The following is a 14,453-nucleotide window of genomic DNA, read 5'->3' on the forward strand; positions in this document are numbered from 1 at the left end:
TCATGGTACCTATATTTGATTGAAAACTAAAACTAAAATACAGCCGAAGACAAAATTTCTCCCCATTTTCAAATTTCATTACAAAGCCCAAACTTTAACCCAAATTCAAATAAACAGAGTATCAGCTACGATTTCGCAGCTCAAGTATATTGACAATCAATCTGACGTTCAGTCTATCATAAAAAGTCTGCTTAACTTCTCTGAAAACTCCTTGCTACTGCAAATAATCTGAAAAATATCAGACACCGCAACTCAGAAATTCAAATATTTTAAAACGGAAGAGATTCAGAAGATACAGCTCTAATCTTTGCTCTAATCTTTGCCCTAACATCCCGGGAAGTTCAATTTGCGCCAAATATGCGAGGTCTTCTGAATTTAAATCAACTTTAAATTGTTTAGAAGCAAAAATTATGCTAACAAGTTTGAAAACTTCACACAGGCGAGGCGGAGCTTCGCACCACTTGCATGACAACACTAGCATAAAAAACGTAAGTCGAAACAAAAATGTTGAAAAAAACTAGGTGAGCCATTTGGTATGACTAGATTAAAAACAACTAGGGGCCAACTAATGCTATATTGAATGAATTTACTATACTCATGCGGCACGAAAAATCCTTAGTTGTTTCTCTACTAACATAAGTGAGAAGAGTAAAAAAATTTTTTTGATATAATCAGTTTTCTAAAGAAATAAGTTTCATAAACTGCTCAAAAGTTCCATAAAACGGAAAAGGTTGTGGCCGATTAAGCAGAGAAGACTCCCAAAACTGGGTTCACTATAGAACACAACCTGAGAAATGGCACGCGAATTCAACCCTAAATCTCAGATTTGGGAGGGTAGTTCTCGAGAAATGTCAAAAACTTGAAAAAAAAACGGAAAAATCAAAATTTCAACTTCTCCGAGGTCCACAAATTTTAATGTCAAAAAAATTTGGGAGTAAGCAAATGAGCTTCCTACTACCCGTTCTTTGAATTGAACCCAAATTCGCAAATATTTCAGGGTAGTTTTCGAGAATATTTAAAGTTTAAAAACGATCCACAATCGAAAACGTGACTATTCCGAGGGCCATAATTTTGTTTAAAAACAAATGGCGCGTAGCCACTCATGGCGGGAGCTTTTCGAAACCGTCCTATTCATTGAAACCAAAAACTCAGCTTTGAGAGTAGTGTTTTGCGAGAAAACGAAAAAAAATCAAAAATATGGGTCAAATAATCCCCCACAGACATTTTGAAGGCTGTAGACAGAGGGGTCAAGTAAAAAGAGACTCTAGGGGAGTATACAGGCACACAGAGGAGTAGGCGGTCTTTCAATTGATACCCAATTTTGAAAATCAGTAGAAATTTCTGAGAAAAACTAAAACTTTACCAATGAATTTGGAAATAATTTTCCATTATGAAAAAAATTCAACAAACCGATTGATAACCATACAACCAACATGAACTGCGGAGGGTAGTATTCCAATGACCCAAAATTAGGTGAGTAAGCCGATAACAATAGGCCGAAATATTTCGGGGCGAGGAATTTTTTTTAGCGAAACAAAAAAGCAAAGAAGGAAATGTGAAGTGAAGGTTATAAACACTACCAATTTGTGTGAGTAAATCAATCACTTAAAGAACAATAAAGAAAACTGCGCGCAGCACAAACAAGTTATTTCAAGATGTGAAATTTAAGCCGACAACAGATAAACAGACTGACCACATGGGGAAAGAGTAAAAATGACCATCACAATTTTGTAAAAAACGACCATAACAACATAAAAAAGTGACCAAAAGTGACTTCGCTCTCCAACACTCAAACAAAAAAAAAACATTCAAGGCGGTCAAAAAACTTAATTTAGCAGTAACTAAACTAAAAAAAAGTTGTTCGATGACAAAGGTAACGAGAAGTTCTCTTGCCGAAAACAACATAGGATATCCAGAATTCAAAGCGAATCTTCCCATTATAAGTTGTCTCGTCTAGATGCAGGGCATAGCGTTTCATAATAAGCTGATTTCTGAGTTAGTTCATGACCCACGGGGCAATTCAGTAGGTTAACATTTTGGAAAGGTGACTTTGAGACAAAGAGTGACATAAATGTAACCAAAAGTGACTGGTCACTCATGAGTGACCAAAGTGGTCAGTATGCAGACAAATAATTGGCCGAATATTTCCCGTTGGAAAAAAAACAGGTTCTGGTCAGTTTCAAACCCAGGACCTTCGCCGTCCCAGGCATATTCGTTACGTTACCTCCAGGCTAAGTTGCCTGGAACTAAATAGAGCTTTGAATTCATTTTGAACCAAGATACATGTGATTCTGTTAAAGAAGTAGTTAACCCGAAAAAAGTCTACATTCCAGCTTGATGACGCTTGCTAATCGCAAGCGTAATAATTAAATCGTAAAAAATAATTTCAACATTGTTAGAAAAACTTTCCGTTTTTCCTTGTATCTCGTATCAGAAACACAAAACAAACGAATATAAAAACAATTAAATTGGAGATTATTCGCAAGCTATTTTTGGAGGAAAAAAACGTTTTTTTTTTCTTATCAACAAGTTTTGGAAACTCTAGCCAATGCTAAAAACGTAAGTGCACATTCGCGCAAGAAATTACTTGATTTGAGATTGTATATACTGCGCTTTTTACCGCGTTGATTAAAAATCGAGTTTCAGGCACCGTTGCAGATTTGACTCATGTCTAATACATATTGCACATGTTTTGAAAATTATTTAAGAAACCGAAACGAACTAACATGGAATATTCCTGAACCGTCCACTCTTATCGGCGAAAAATGCTAGAATTCAAACGAACTAAAATTTTTCCAAAACTACACGCATATTCTAGACTACGCTCGATGCAAAATCTTCAATGAGAAAAATATATTGCTCAATGAGAAAACTAACGTTTCATTTTTCTTTGCTTTTGCAAAACACAGGATTATCTTTGAACAAAGAACAATACCAAACAAAATTTTTTTTCAGGCTACGCTTGCCAAAAACAATGGGAAACAACATCGGGGCGCATTAAACTTTATTTCAATTTATATTCTTTTAACGAATTATACTTTTCGCTAATACTGATAAAAGCGCACAAATTTTCAGGCGCTTTTAAGACTGCAGTCACCAAAAAAAAGTTGTCGTTTAGAACGCATCAAAAATTTGTATAGTAACCCAGTCTGAACAACAAGAAGCATTAAGGACAAGCTGTTTCTATACTTGAACCTTCCGTTTCAAATTTCATCCTCTTTAATCATTCACGCTAAAAACTGGTTGCAAACTTACATTGCCAGACGGCAAAAACTTAGCAACTTTTCGCAATTTTACAGAGAGCCAGTAAATGATAGTCGTAATACATATAGTAGCCAACTAAAATCTTCTGGCCTTCGTATTTGATGTGAAAAATTTTTCCAACTTCAGCTTTCTATGGGATTTCTTAAGTGAAACATAGGCTCTTCTGAAGAGTAAAATATCTTCAAAGTTGGTGGTTTTCATGCCGGATTGAGAAAACACCTTCAGATATTTGTCGTCAATTTGTCCAAACTTGAACTTAACCAAACTACACCTTCATGATGACGCCTTGTCCTCGGTTTTTATAAAAACAGTTACAAAAGGAGATGCCCGTTTTTGCTATATTGACTGATCATTTCGAGCCTGAAAGTGGAACTAAGTTTCCATTTTCAAAAAAAAATCCCTAGAACTTTCGTAAAAACTCAAAGCGCTTGTTTAAAAATCATCAAGGCCTATATAAGAGTCTTCGCTGATCATTGACTGTTAATAATTTAATTTCGTTTCAAAAACAACGCTAGATGGTTGGCTTTATACGCATTTTCTAACAGTCTTAAGCATATAATGTTTTCGAAACATTGAAAACGGTGTCAACAATTACACACATGGCAAAATCATTCGGTTATTTTATCTTTTCTATGAGCTAAGAACACCAAACAAGTTTAATTTCATTTTCTTGTCCCAAGGTTATTAACTAACAAGCCCACCCTGACACTATATCAGATACACTGAAATCTATCACTACCAGAAGATGCATTTTCAAAGACTTATCAAGTCTGCACTAACTATTTCCACAAATAACGTTCCAAATAAAAAAATATTGTTAGGACAATCATATTGTTTCAAACCTGGCAACACGATGAGTCCAACAAGATACTCTTTCTGTTTGTGCCTGTCAATCATTGAAGTATTTGTTAGTCATCAGGTCAAACAAAATCTAAGATCTGGTTTTGCAGTAAACTACACTACAAATTTCAGTCCCCGATTTAGTCAAATCTCACAATTCAATAACCTTGTCACCATAAAAATGGAATGTAATCCAGAGAAATTTTATGACACCGATTTCTTGGAGCAGACTGCTTTCCGTACAACCGGCATTATGATGGCTATGTCTATATTCATATGGATTAACGCACCGCTTCTCATTATTGGTCCATTTGTACTCCCACGCCTTAGAACCAACTGCCGAAAAATCATTGGCATGATAGTTTTATCTGACTTGCTTATGAACACTTGTGCTCTTGTTTTCAAGTATCAGCAAGACAAGTTTGGAAATCATGTCAGTTATTGCTTCACTCTGACTCTCCTCTTTGACGGATCTGTTCAGTGGTCTCAAATTTGGTAAGCAAACTTCAGAAAAAAATGAAAACATGGCTGGCCTCTACAAACTGAAGGCATCTTACACATTAGTTTTCGCTCAATGTAAATGTTTTAGGTCAATTCTTCTGATAGCCAATGTGTATCTTACTATACAACCAAAACTAGGCGTCTCGGGAACTTCTACAAACTTCTTTTCATTCTGTCACTTGATCGCTTGGCCCTGGGGTATTGCCCTGACACTTTTAACATCTGGAGTTGGTCTTTTCGACTTGTGTGCGCACGACAATTATCTGGCTGGTAGAGGTTGTTACGGAAACTTCTCTTTTGTTCTAAGTCCTAACGAGGCAGATTGTTTGATGGCACGGCCCGGTTTAAGTGTTTGGATGGCATATTATGCAATTGAAATTGCATTACTAATTTTAGTCGTTTTTCTGTATGGTATAACACTTTGGGTAACCCATAAAACGTGGAAGCAAACAGCAAATAAATTGGTTTATCATACTAATGTGAAGTGCGTAAATAAGGAACTATATGATGGTGACTCAATCGCGGCTTCATGTTCTTTAACAGTGTACAAAACGATCCTTCGATTATCCACCACGGCGTTTATTTATGTAGTTTCTATGACGCCAATCATTGCCGCGAAGGTGTATAGAACCCGTTTTGGCCCTATACCTGACCAGACTATCCGAGAATGGAGCAATGCACTCGACGACTTAATGCGAGGGGTAATTGGAATATCGAATATAATTTTCTATGCATATTTCAGTCCAATATTTCGTTCTGAGATCAAGCAATTGGTTACCTGTACAATATACTGCTGCACAAGAAAAACTATTTTCAAACGAAATCAAGCCATTGCGCAGTCTCACTGCTCCTCGGAAGTGGAGATGAACGTCCGACAGGTAACCTTCACCAGAACAGCAAACCAAGAACTATAACTTTGAATTAACTAATAAAGTTCTATTTGATCATGTTATTACTAATTAATCATTCCCTTGTCGAATCTTTCCATCCAATCTCTGCTGCTCAATATCAAATCTTTCCGGGTAAAAATACCATAAAAAAACACTCCTTCGATCAAAAAACATGAAAAATTTATCAAGCATCCGAAATAAAAGAGCATTGAGTCAATTGCGGACAAAGTGATTTGCTAAAAGGCAAAAACGAAGCTTCCTACCATTTACGATACAGAAATATATGCCACGAGAATGTTTCAATTATAAAAAAGTTTAAAAAAGAAAAAATAATCAACATGTGTAATCTAAATAAAGTTTTCAGAACTACTCCCATGACCAGGTCTATCAATTTTCTTTAAACTCTACGGACGTTAAAACATGTTGAGAGACAAGAAAATAGTTCTCGACAAAAATTTTTAATTTATCGGAACATAATTCAGAAGGGTAGAAAATATCATGGTACCGAAGTTACTATACTAGTCCTTCATGAATTATCATGGTAGCCGAAGTTACTTCAATAGGCCTTAAATATTAGCACCCAGTCAAAAAACCATTGAAGTTCATAAATTATGGAGAAGTAAAGTATAACGTGAGTCTAAGGGTTGGGGATTAAGCCAACCAGATTGAGAAAACTAACACCTGCGCAGAATAAACCGGGGTAGTAAATATTGAGCTGATATAAGGCTAAGGGTTTATCAAATGCTTATACTAAGCTGCGCTTTCGTTCCCTTGGCTCTACAATTCAAAAATTTCTTCGAAAGTAGTTTTTATCATTACTAGAGCCGAGTACACAGGCAGCGTTATCAACCTGTTTTGAGAGTGAGTTTCTCTGCTTAAGAAAACTACCTGCCCTGGGTTCCTCGGTACATGTTCTCAAGTTCTTCCTGAACTGGTTTAGAAAAACCTCAGTGCTATGAAAGGCGACACCGTGAAGTTCAAAAGTTAATTTGAGACGCCTGGGTAAACGCTGACCATAAGGCTGTGTTTTCATCAAGTTGGTAGTTTCAAATTTTGCGAATTTCTTTGTAGATAATTTCTTGGAGTAATTTTGGAGAAAAAAAATCACAAAAAACGTCACATCTCGAAAACTAAAGGGATTTGAGCAGTCATATTTGGAGGCAAGATTCGCAAATCTTAATAGTACTCTGAAAGTACCCAACTACAGGGTTGGGATCTTCAGACTTTGAAAAAAAATTGATTTAGGTTTTCTAAAAAACTTTTGAAAAAATCACATAAATCGTCATATCTCGAAAACTAAAGAATTGAGCATTCATATTTGGAGGCGAGATTCGGAATCCTTGAGAAAACTCTAGCAGAACCGAACTACGGGGTTGGGAATTTCAGCTTTTGCGAAAAAAAAATATAACTTTTCTGAAAACTTTTTGAAAAAATCACAAAAAACGTCATATCTCAAAAACTACAAGGATTTGAACAGTCATATTTGGAGGCAAGGTTTGCAACACCTTAGAAAACCCTGACAGTACCCAATTACAGTTTTGGGAATTTCAAATTTAAAAAAATAATAATTTATGTTTTCTAAAAAAACAATTTGAAAAAATCACATAAAAAGTCATATCTCGCAAACTACAAAGAATTGGGCAGTCATATTTGAAGGCAAGACTCGGAATCCTTGAGAGTACTCTGGCAGAACCCAAATACACGGTTGGGAATTTCAGCTTTTGCGAAAAAAAAAACAAATACAAGTTTTCTGAAAAATCACAAAAAAACGTCATATCTCAAAAACTACAAGGATTTGAGCAGTCATATTTGGAGGCAAGATTTGCAACACCTTAGAGAACCCTGACAGTACCCAATTACAGGGTTGGGAATTTCAAATTTAAAAAAAAATTAATTTATGTTTTCTAAAACAATTTTTGAAAAATCACTTAAAACGTCATATCTCAAAAACTACAAAGAAGTAAGCAGTCATATTTGGAGGCGAGATTCGGAATCCTTGAGAGAACTCTGGCAGAACCAAACTACAGGGTTGGGAATTTCAGCTTTTGCGAAAAAAAAATTAATATAAGTTTACTGAATATTTTTTGAAAAAAAAATCACAAAAAACGTCATATCTCGAAAACTACAAAGATTTGAGCAGTCATAATTGGAGGCATGATTCGCAATCTTTAATAATACTCTGACAGTACCCAACTACAGAGTTGGGAATTTCAAATTTCAAAAAAAAATTAATTTATGTTTTCTAAAACAATTTTTAAAAAATCACATAAAACGTCATATCGCAAAAACTACAAAGAAGTAAGCAGTCATATTTGGATGCGATATTCGGAATCCTTGAGAGAACTCTGGCAAAACCAAACTACAGGGTTGGGAATTTCAGCTTTTGCGAAAAAAAAATCTAAATTTTCTGAAAACTTTTTGAAAAAATCACAAAAAACGTCATATCTCAAAAACTACAAGGATTTGAACAGTCATATTTGGAGGCAAGGTTTGCAACACCTTAGAAAACCCTGACCGTACTCAATTACAGTGTTGGGAATTTCAAATTTAAAAAAATAATAATTTATGTTTTCTAAAAAAAAAATTTGAAAAAATCATATAAAAAGTCATATCTCGAAAACTACAAAGAATTGGGCAGTCATATTTGAAGGCAAGACTCGGAATCCTTGAGAGTACTCTGGCAGAACCCAAATACACGGTTGGGAATTTCAGCTTTTGCGAAAAAAAATTAATGTAAGTTTACTGAATATTTTGAAGTCACATTTGGCGGCAAGATTTGCAACTCCTTGGAGTACCCTGACAGCACCTAACTACAGGGTTGGGAATTTCAAATTTTGAAAAACATTTAATTTGGTTCTGTGAAAGTTTTTGAAAAATTACCAAAATCGTCTTATCCGTTAACTAAAAAAAAAATTTGGCCATTGAAAATTGGAGGCCAAATTTGCAACCCCTTGGTGAATCCGGACAGCAAACCAATATTGGGCTGCTTATTTTAAACTCGGTGAAATAACCACTGAAACCAAACCACTCAGGCAAAAACCATTGGAGTTTTGTAAATTAGGAAAAGTAAAGGAATCAAAACCCATTCTCCAAATCATGTGTAGTTCAAGAAAGCTCGTCTGGAAAAATCATTCATGCAAACGACACACTAGCGCACAAAGTGACGAATCGTTTTGTTTTTTCAAACATAGCAATCAGAAAACTAGAAATGCCGACTGATGCAGAAATAACACAGAAAAATCCTATCACAATTATTTTTGCTCCAAATAAATTTAATTTTTCGAATTTTTTTTAGCTTTTTTATGAAGGTTACATTTTTCGTCTAAGCAATAAGTTGCATGTTGACAACCGTTTGTGAATCTATGCTCATAACAATTAACAATCAATAAAAGTAATTTCAACAAGTTTAAAGTAATTTATATCAGCAGAACAAGGTTTTTCTCATTAAATAAAACTAGCGTAACGCACCTCCGGTGCTTTGAATTTTTGACAGCTCAGAAAAAATCATATATTGGAAATAAGATATGCATCCTTTCAGTGTACTCTGACAGTACCCAATTACAGGGTTGGTAACTTTAAATTTTGAAAAACCATAAAACTTAATGTTTTTTATATTTAAGTTACTTGAAAAACTTTGAAATTTCATAACAAACGTCGGAATTCGGAACTTAAAGCAACTGGGCAGTCTTATTTGGACGCAAAAATTGAATCTTGGAACTTCTGAGACTCTCACAGCCATCAACTAATAGGATAAGAATTTCAAATCTTTTGAGCATTGTCAAATCTAAACTTTTTGAAAAACTACAATGAAATTAAAAAAAAAAACACGTCATATTTCGCAAATTAAAAAGATTTGAGCAGTCATAATTAGAGGCAAGATTCTCAACCTCTCAGAGTAACCTCACACTACCAAACTACAGGATTGCGTATATCAATTTTTGGAATTTTTTTATTTCTAGATTTTTTGAAAATTCAAAAAACCACATATCTCGAAACCTACCAGGTTTTGGGCAGTCATTTTTAGGGTTGCCGGACATCAAGCCGACGGGACTTCAAGCCGAATCGTAAAATAAGGGACTTCAAGCCAAAAATTTTCTCATTAAGTCATGAAATAAGGTTAATTTGAAAACTTTATTTAAGAATTTCTCTATTTCATGATCTTCATTCGGTAATTATTAGCGTTTTCACGAAATTTAAACCTCCAAACGAAGTTTAGGAAAGTTGAAAAACAAAACATGGTTGAAGGCTATGTTCTTGTTTATAATTCATGCATTTCAAAAAACGGCGGATATTCTTAACTAATGCCAATTCTAAGTAATTCATTGTCATAAGTAACGCTTCTTATGGACTAAACTAGCCTAAGATTTTGAAAAGAAACGTTTTACAGATGAAAAAATAATGATTTAAGGTGCTTGTAAGGTTTAATTTTCGGCCTGAAGTCCCATCGGCTTGTTGTCCTAGACCCATTTTTAGAGGTAAGATTCTCGTTCCCCAAAAATACCCTCAGACCAGTTAACTACAGGACTGAAAATTTCAAATTCTATGATGCTAAAAAAAAATTTTTTGAAAAATACATCACGAACTCACAATCCCGGATTTTCCAACCCCTGAGAGTACCCTCATAGTGCCTAACTAATGATAATGTAAGACTTTTGTTGAACCTCAAACATAGGTTTATCTCTTATACTAAAATGGTTTGAAGCTTAGAAAAAAGTGAATTCGAACGTTTTTGGAACTATGCCTATTGTCAGAATAATAAAATTGATTAGAAATGTTTTACAGACGTTAAAAATCAACGACCAATAAGTGATTCTGAACAAAAAATAGAGTCTTCCACCACTCAAACTTAAAAATGCGTTAAATTGTAAATTCAGACAACCGTTTTCGCACATTTTTGTGCATCTTCAGGTTTTAAAAATCTAAACTATCTGTACAAAATGATCAAAGATCATAAAAGTGTCATACACATCGTTATTTCAAAATTTAAAAAATTCAATTTTGATCTTTGATCAAAAACACCTATGTAACATTCGCCCGGAAGATACATATCGACGGAAGACAAAACTAAGTCTTAAGACGACTGGCTGACGTCTAAACAGAGCTTTGCATGCTTTTCACCGTCTCTACCAAGCCAGTACTTTCGGTGGTCTTTCTAACATCGGGTCGACAAAAACATTACTGCTTTCGGCTTCGGTCAAAACACTCAAATTAACTATATTACATGCAGAAACAGTGAGCTCATGGCTGGGTCTCAGTATCCCCAGACCACGAGGTCACTCCTAAAAACAGGGCTACTACTTATTATATTACTATTGTTTTTGTTCAGTAGATAAAAATCATCATCTCCATCGAAGATGGATCAACCCTTTCCCCCAACTCCTAGCTTCTCATCCTTATCAAAATGAATCTAGATGTTAATTAAATTCAAGTCAGGACATGACAGGAAGCTAAAAGTTTATGTAACAGGATAAAAGTTTCAGTTCCATTACCCCTCCGGATTGACAAATCTGCTGGATCAAGCTTGTTAATCCTGATTTCTTCTCAATCCGGAAAGCCGTCTTTCACCCTTCACCGTTGTTCGCAACGGCCTTGCAACTATTGTAGCGGCACAATAGTTGCAACTCGGAGTGTTCTCTGTTACTCTGTAACTCGTTGTCGTTTTCCAATCTCGATTTCGTAGTTGTTGTTAGCTGTGCCAGTCGGTCATATTTGGAAGTTTGACCTTGAGAGAAGCAAAAAACACTTGATTTTGGAGTGAAATTTAATTTTTCAAAAATTCGATTGGAGCCTGTCATGCACGATTTTCTAGCGATAACTGAAAGTCGAAAAAGAGAATTCAGAACGATCGAGTGACAATCGCGGGAAAGTTGCAAGATAAATCAGAAGGAAGTTGCCATTCGCAATTTCCGAGACAATAATAATCTAGAGTAGAGCTGTCCTATTTGAAATAGAAGACAGAGTGTTCCTGAGAACTGGACAATTATCCAACTGGTCAACTATTCGAACTGGACCAGAGTGAACCTTCGGTGGAAAGGTGGACAGCTTGAGTGTCCCAATGGTCCACTATGTGCCAGTCGGTCATATTTGGAAGTTTGACCTTGAGAGAAGCAAAAAACACTTGATTTTGGAGTGAAATTTAATTTTTCAAAATTTCGAATGGAGCCTGTCATGCACGTTTTTCTCGCGATAACTGAAAATCAGAAAGAACAATTTCAGAACAATTTCAGAACGATTGAGACACACACGCGGGAAAGTTGTAAGAAAAAGCAGTAGGAAATTGCTATTCGCAAATTCCATCACTATCATAATCGAGAGTAGAGCTGTCCCATCTGTGACAGAGACGAGAGCATTCCCTCGAATTGGATCATAACGACTGGAGTATTATTCGGAACTGGACTAGAGTGAACCTTCGGTGGAAAGGTGGACAGCTTGAGTGTCCTAATGGTTCACAAGGAAACTATTGTCTAGAGTATAAACTCGTTCTCATTGTCAAAACTATAAAACATTAGACTCATTTAGTTACGTTATTTAATTCTTGAGTTAACTACCGACTGGATTATTTCCCACTTCTTGAGCGTGCTACTATGTGAGTACAAATTTAAATTCTAGAGTGTGTTTTATGATTGTTATGTTGAGGTAAGGCGAGTTTTAGGTTGATCCACCTGAAATGGATCAAAGTTCCACTGTCTAATAAAAAGTAACTTAACGGATTGTTCCAACCCGGTTTTTAACGGCGTTCATGTATTTTGGGTATCTAGAGACCTAAGTATGGGGACGTTTCTAATTCTAGAGTGGGGGGATATTTTAGTAGTAGCCTTTGAGCTGTAACGGGTCGTAGTCTCATGTCACAAACGAACTGAACTGGCTCCGACCGTTCTTGAGGTAGAAAAACACAAGAGATGGTGTCCCTGACCCTTGAGCCAGTGGTTATAGGGCCTATTTTTCTTAAGCCTCATGTGTGACTGCAGTAGACGAATGTTACATAGTGTTTTTATGGCGCTCCTGGGTGTTTACGACATCAAGACTACGGAGTCGAACCCACTTGAGACAGCTTCGGGCTGAATGCCCATTCTAGAGTACCGGCGGTACGGTTCGACAGGAACGTGCAAACCTTCCGGTTGTACCGTGATAGCTTTTTAAGAAAACTCAAGAAAACCTCCTGGTACGCTCTCCGAACGAGGCTTAGCTAACCGAGTAAAGGGGGGCAACTAGGGGGACAAAAACACGAGCAAAAAGACAAAAAGCAAAACAAAAACCATAAAACGAAAAAAGACAGTGACTTTGACACCAGACCAGTTGGATCAAACCTTTATATTAATTAAATAGTATACCCATACTGTTTTATAAGTTCGATCGCTTTGGTCAACCTAGCAATTTAACCCAGTAACCGTAGTAAAGTGCCCGAGTGTGGGGCGTTGTCAAGGGTTTTCAGGTAGTTTTGAACTTAGCTGGACCAATAGGAGACTTCACTGGAAGAGGTGACCAGCTGAGTGGGAAAGTGGTTCAGGGACACTTGAGCTGAACCAATAGGAGACTTGACTGGAAGAGGTGACCAGCCGAGTGGGAAAGTGGTTCAGGGACACTTGAGCTGAACCAAAAGGAGACTGGACTGGAACAGGTGACCAGTCGAGTGGGAAAGCAGCCAAGAAGGATTTGGCAATTCTCGAGTTCTCAAATTGGGCAGAACGGGTATCGTTAAAATCCACATTACATTATAGGAGATAAGCGTAAAATAGGATAAGCGACATCCCCCGGTTTTGAGGAACGTTTTTACTTGAGCAGGCCTGGAGACAGGTCTACGGTTTTCTCTTGAGAGCTTTAGCACCCGGCGCTTAAGGTAATTTTAGGCTTAGGAAGGGGGGCTAAAAAGGGGGGAGGTTAGAAAGGGGGCTGGTTAAGTTAGAGGTTGGCGGTTGTAAATTGTAAAAAGGGAGAAACTAGAGTAACTAATTAATCGACATCGTCGACTTAGTTACATTAGCCACAACACGCGTTGGTGATAATAGGTGAATATCCAAAATTCAACTCGAGTTAAGACTGGTACGCTGGTTGGTTTGGTAGGGGGGACCGGATATAGACAGCTTTTGTGATACCCCATAAGATCACTAGTGGGGGGAGGAAAACGCGTGGCAATTAGGCACCAGACATTTTTTTTAGACGAAAGGTAGACATTGGTCACCTTTGAATTTCAGGTGGGCTCATTTTTCAGTTTTTATTATTTTTCTTACTTAGATTTTTGTTGCATTTTAGTGAGGATTTGTGTTTGGTTTTATACGAACAGGTGATCACAAGATACCTGCGCACCTACATTGAAATAGAAACAACCAAAAAGAAGAGGGGGGTCAGCATTTGGTTTTTAAGAGAGGGTTTTTGGGAAAATTTTACTAGAGCTTGAGTGGTGGTACAAGGTAGGGTGATTCAGGAAGACCCTACAACGAGGAAGACACTCCGTGACGAGTCTTGGGACAGTACCGAAGAAGTCTTGGGACGGGGTCTTGGGACAGTGGTCTTGGGACGGGGTCTTGGGACAGTGGTCTTGGGACAGGGTCTTGGGACAGTGGTCTTGGGACAGGGTCTTGGGACGGTGGTCTTGGGACAAGGGTCTTGGGACAAGAGTCTTGGGACAGGGTCTTGGGACAGGGTCTTGGGACAGTGGTCTTGGGACAGGGTCTTGGGACGGTGGTCTTGGGACAAGGGTCTTGGGACAAGAGTCTTGGGACAGGGTCTTGGGACAGGGTCTTGGGACAGTGGTCTTGGGACAAGGGTCTTGGGACAGGGTCTTGGGACAGGGTCTTGGGACAGTGGTCTTGGGACAGGGTCTTGGGACAGGGTCTTAGGACAGGGGTCTTGGGACAGTGGTCTTGGGACAGGGTCTTGGGACAGTGGTCTTGGGACAGGGTCTTGGGACAAGGTCTTGGGACAGAGGTCTTGGGACAGTGGTCTTGGGACAAGGGTCTT

Source organism: Symsagittifera roscoffensis, chromosome 5, assembly GCF_963678635.1.
Source record: "Symsagittifera roscoffensis chromosome 5, txSymRosc1.1, whole genome shotgun sequence".
Classification (NCBI taxonomy): Eukaryota; Metazoa; Xenacoelomorpha; order Acoela; family Convolutidae; genus Symsagittifera; species Symsagittifera roscoffensis.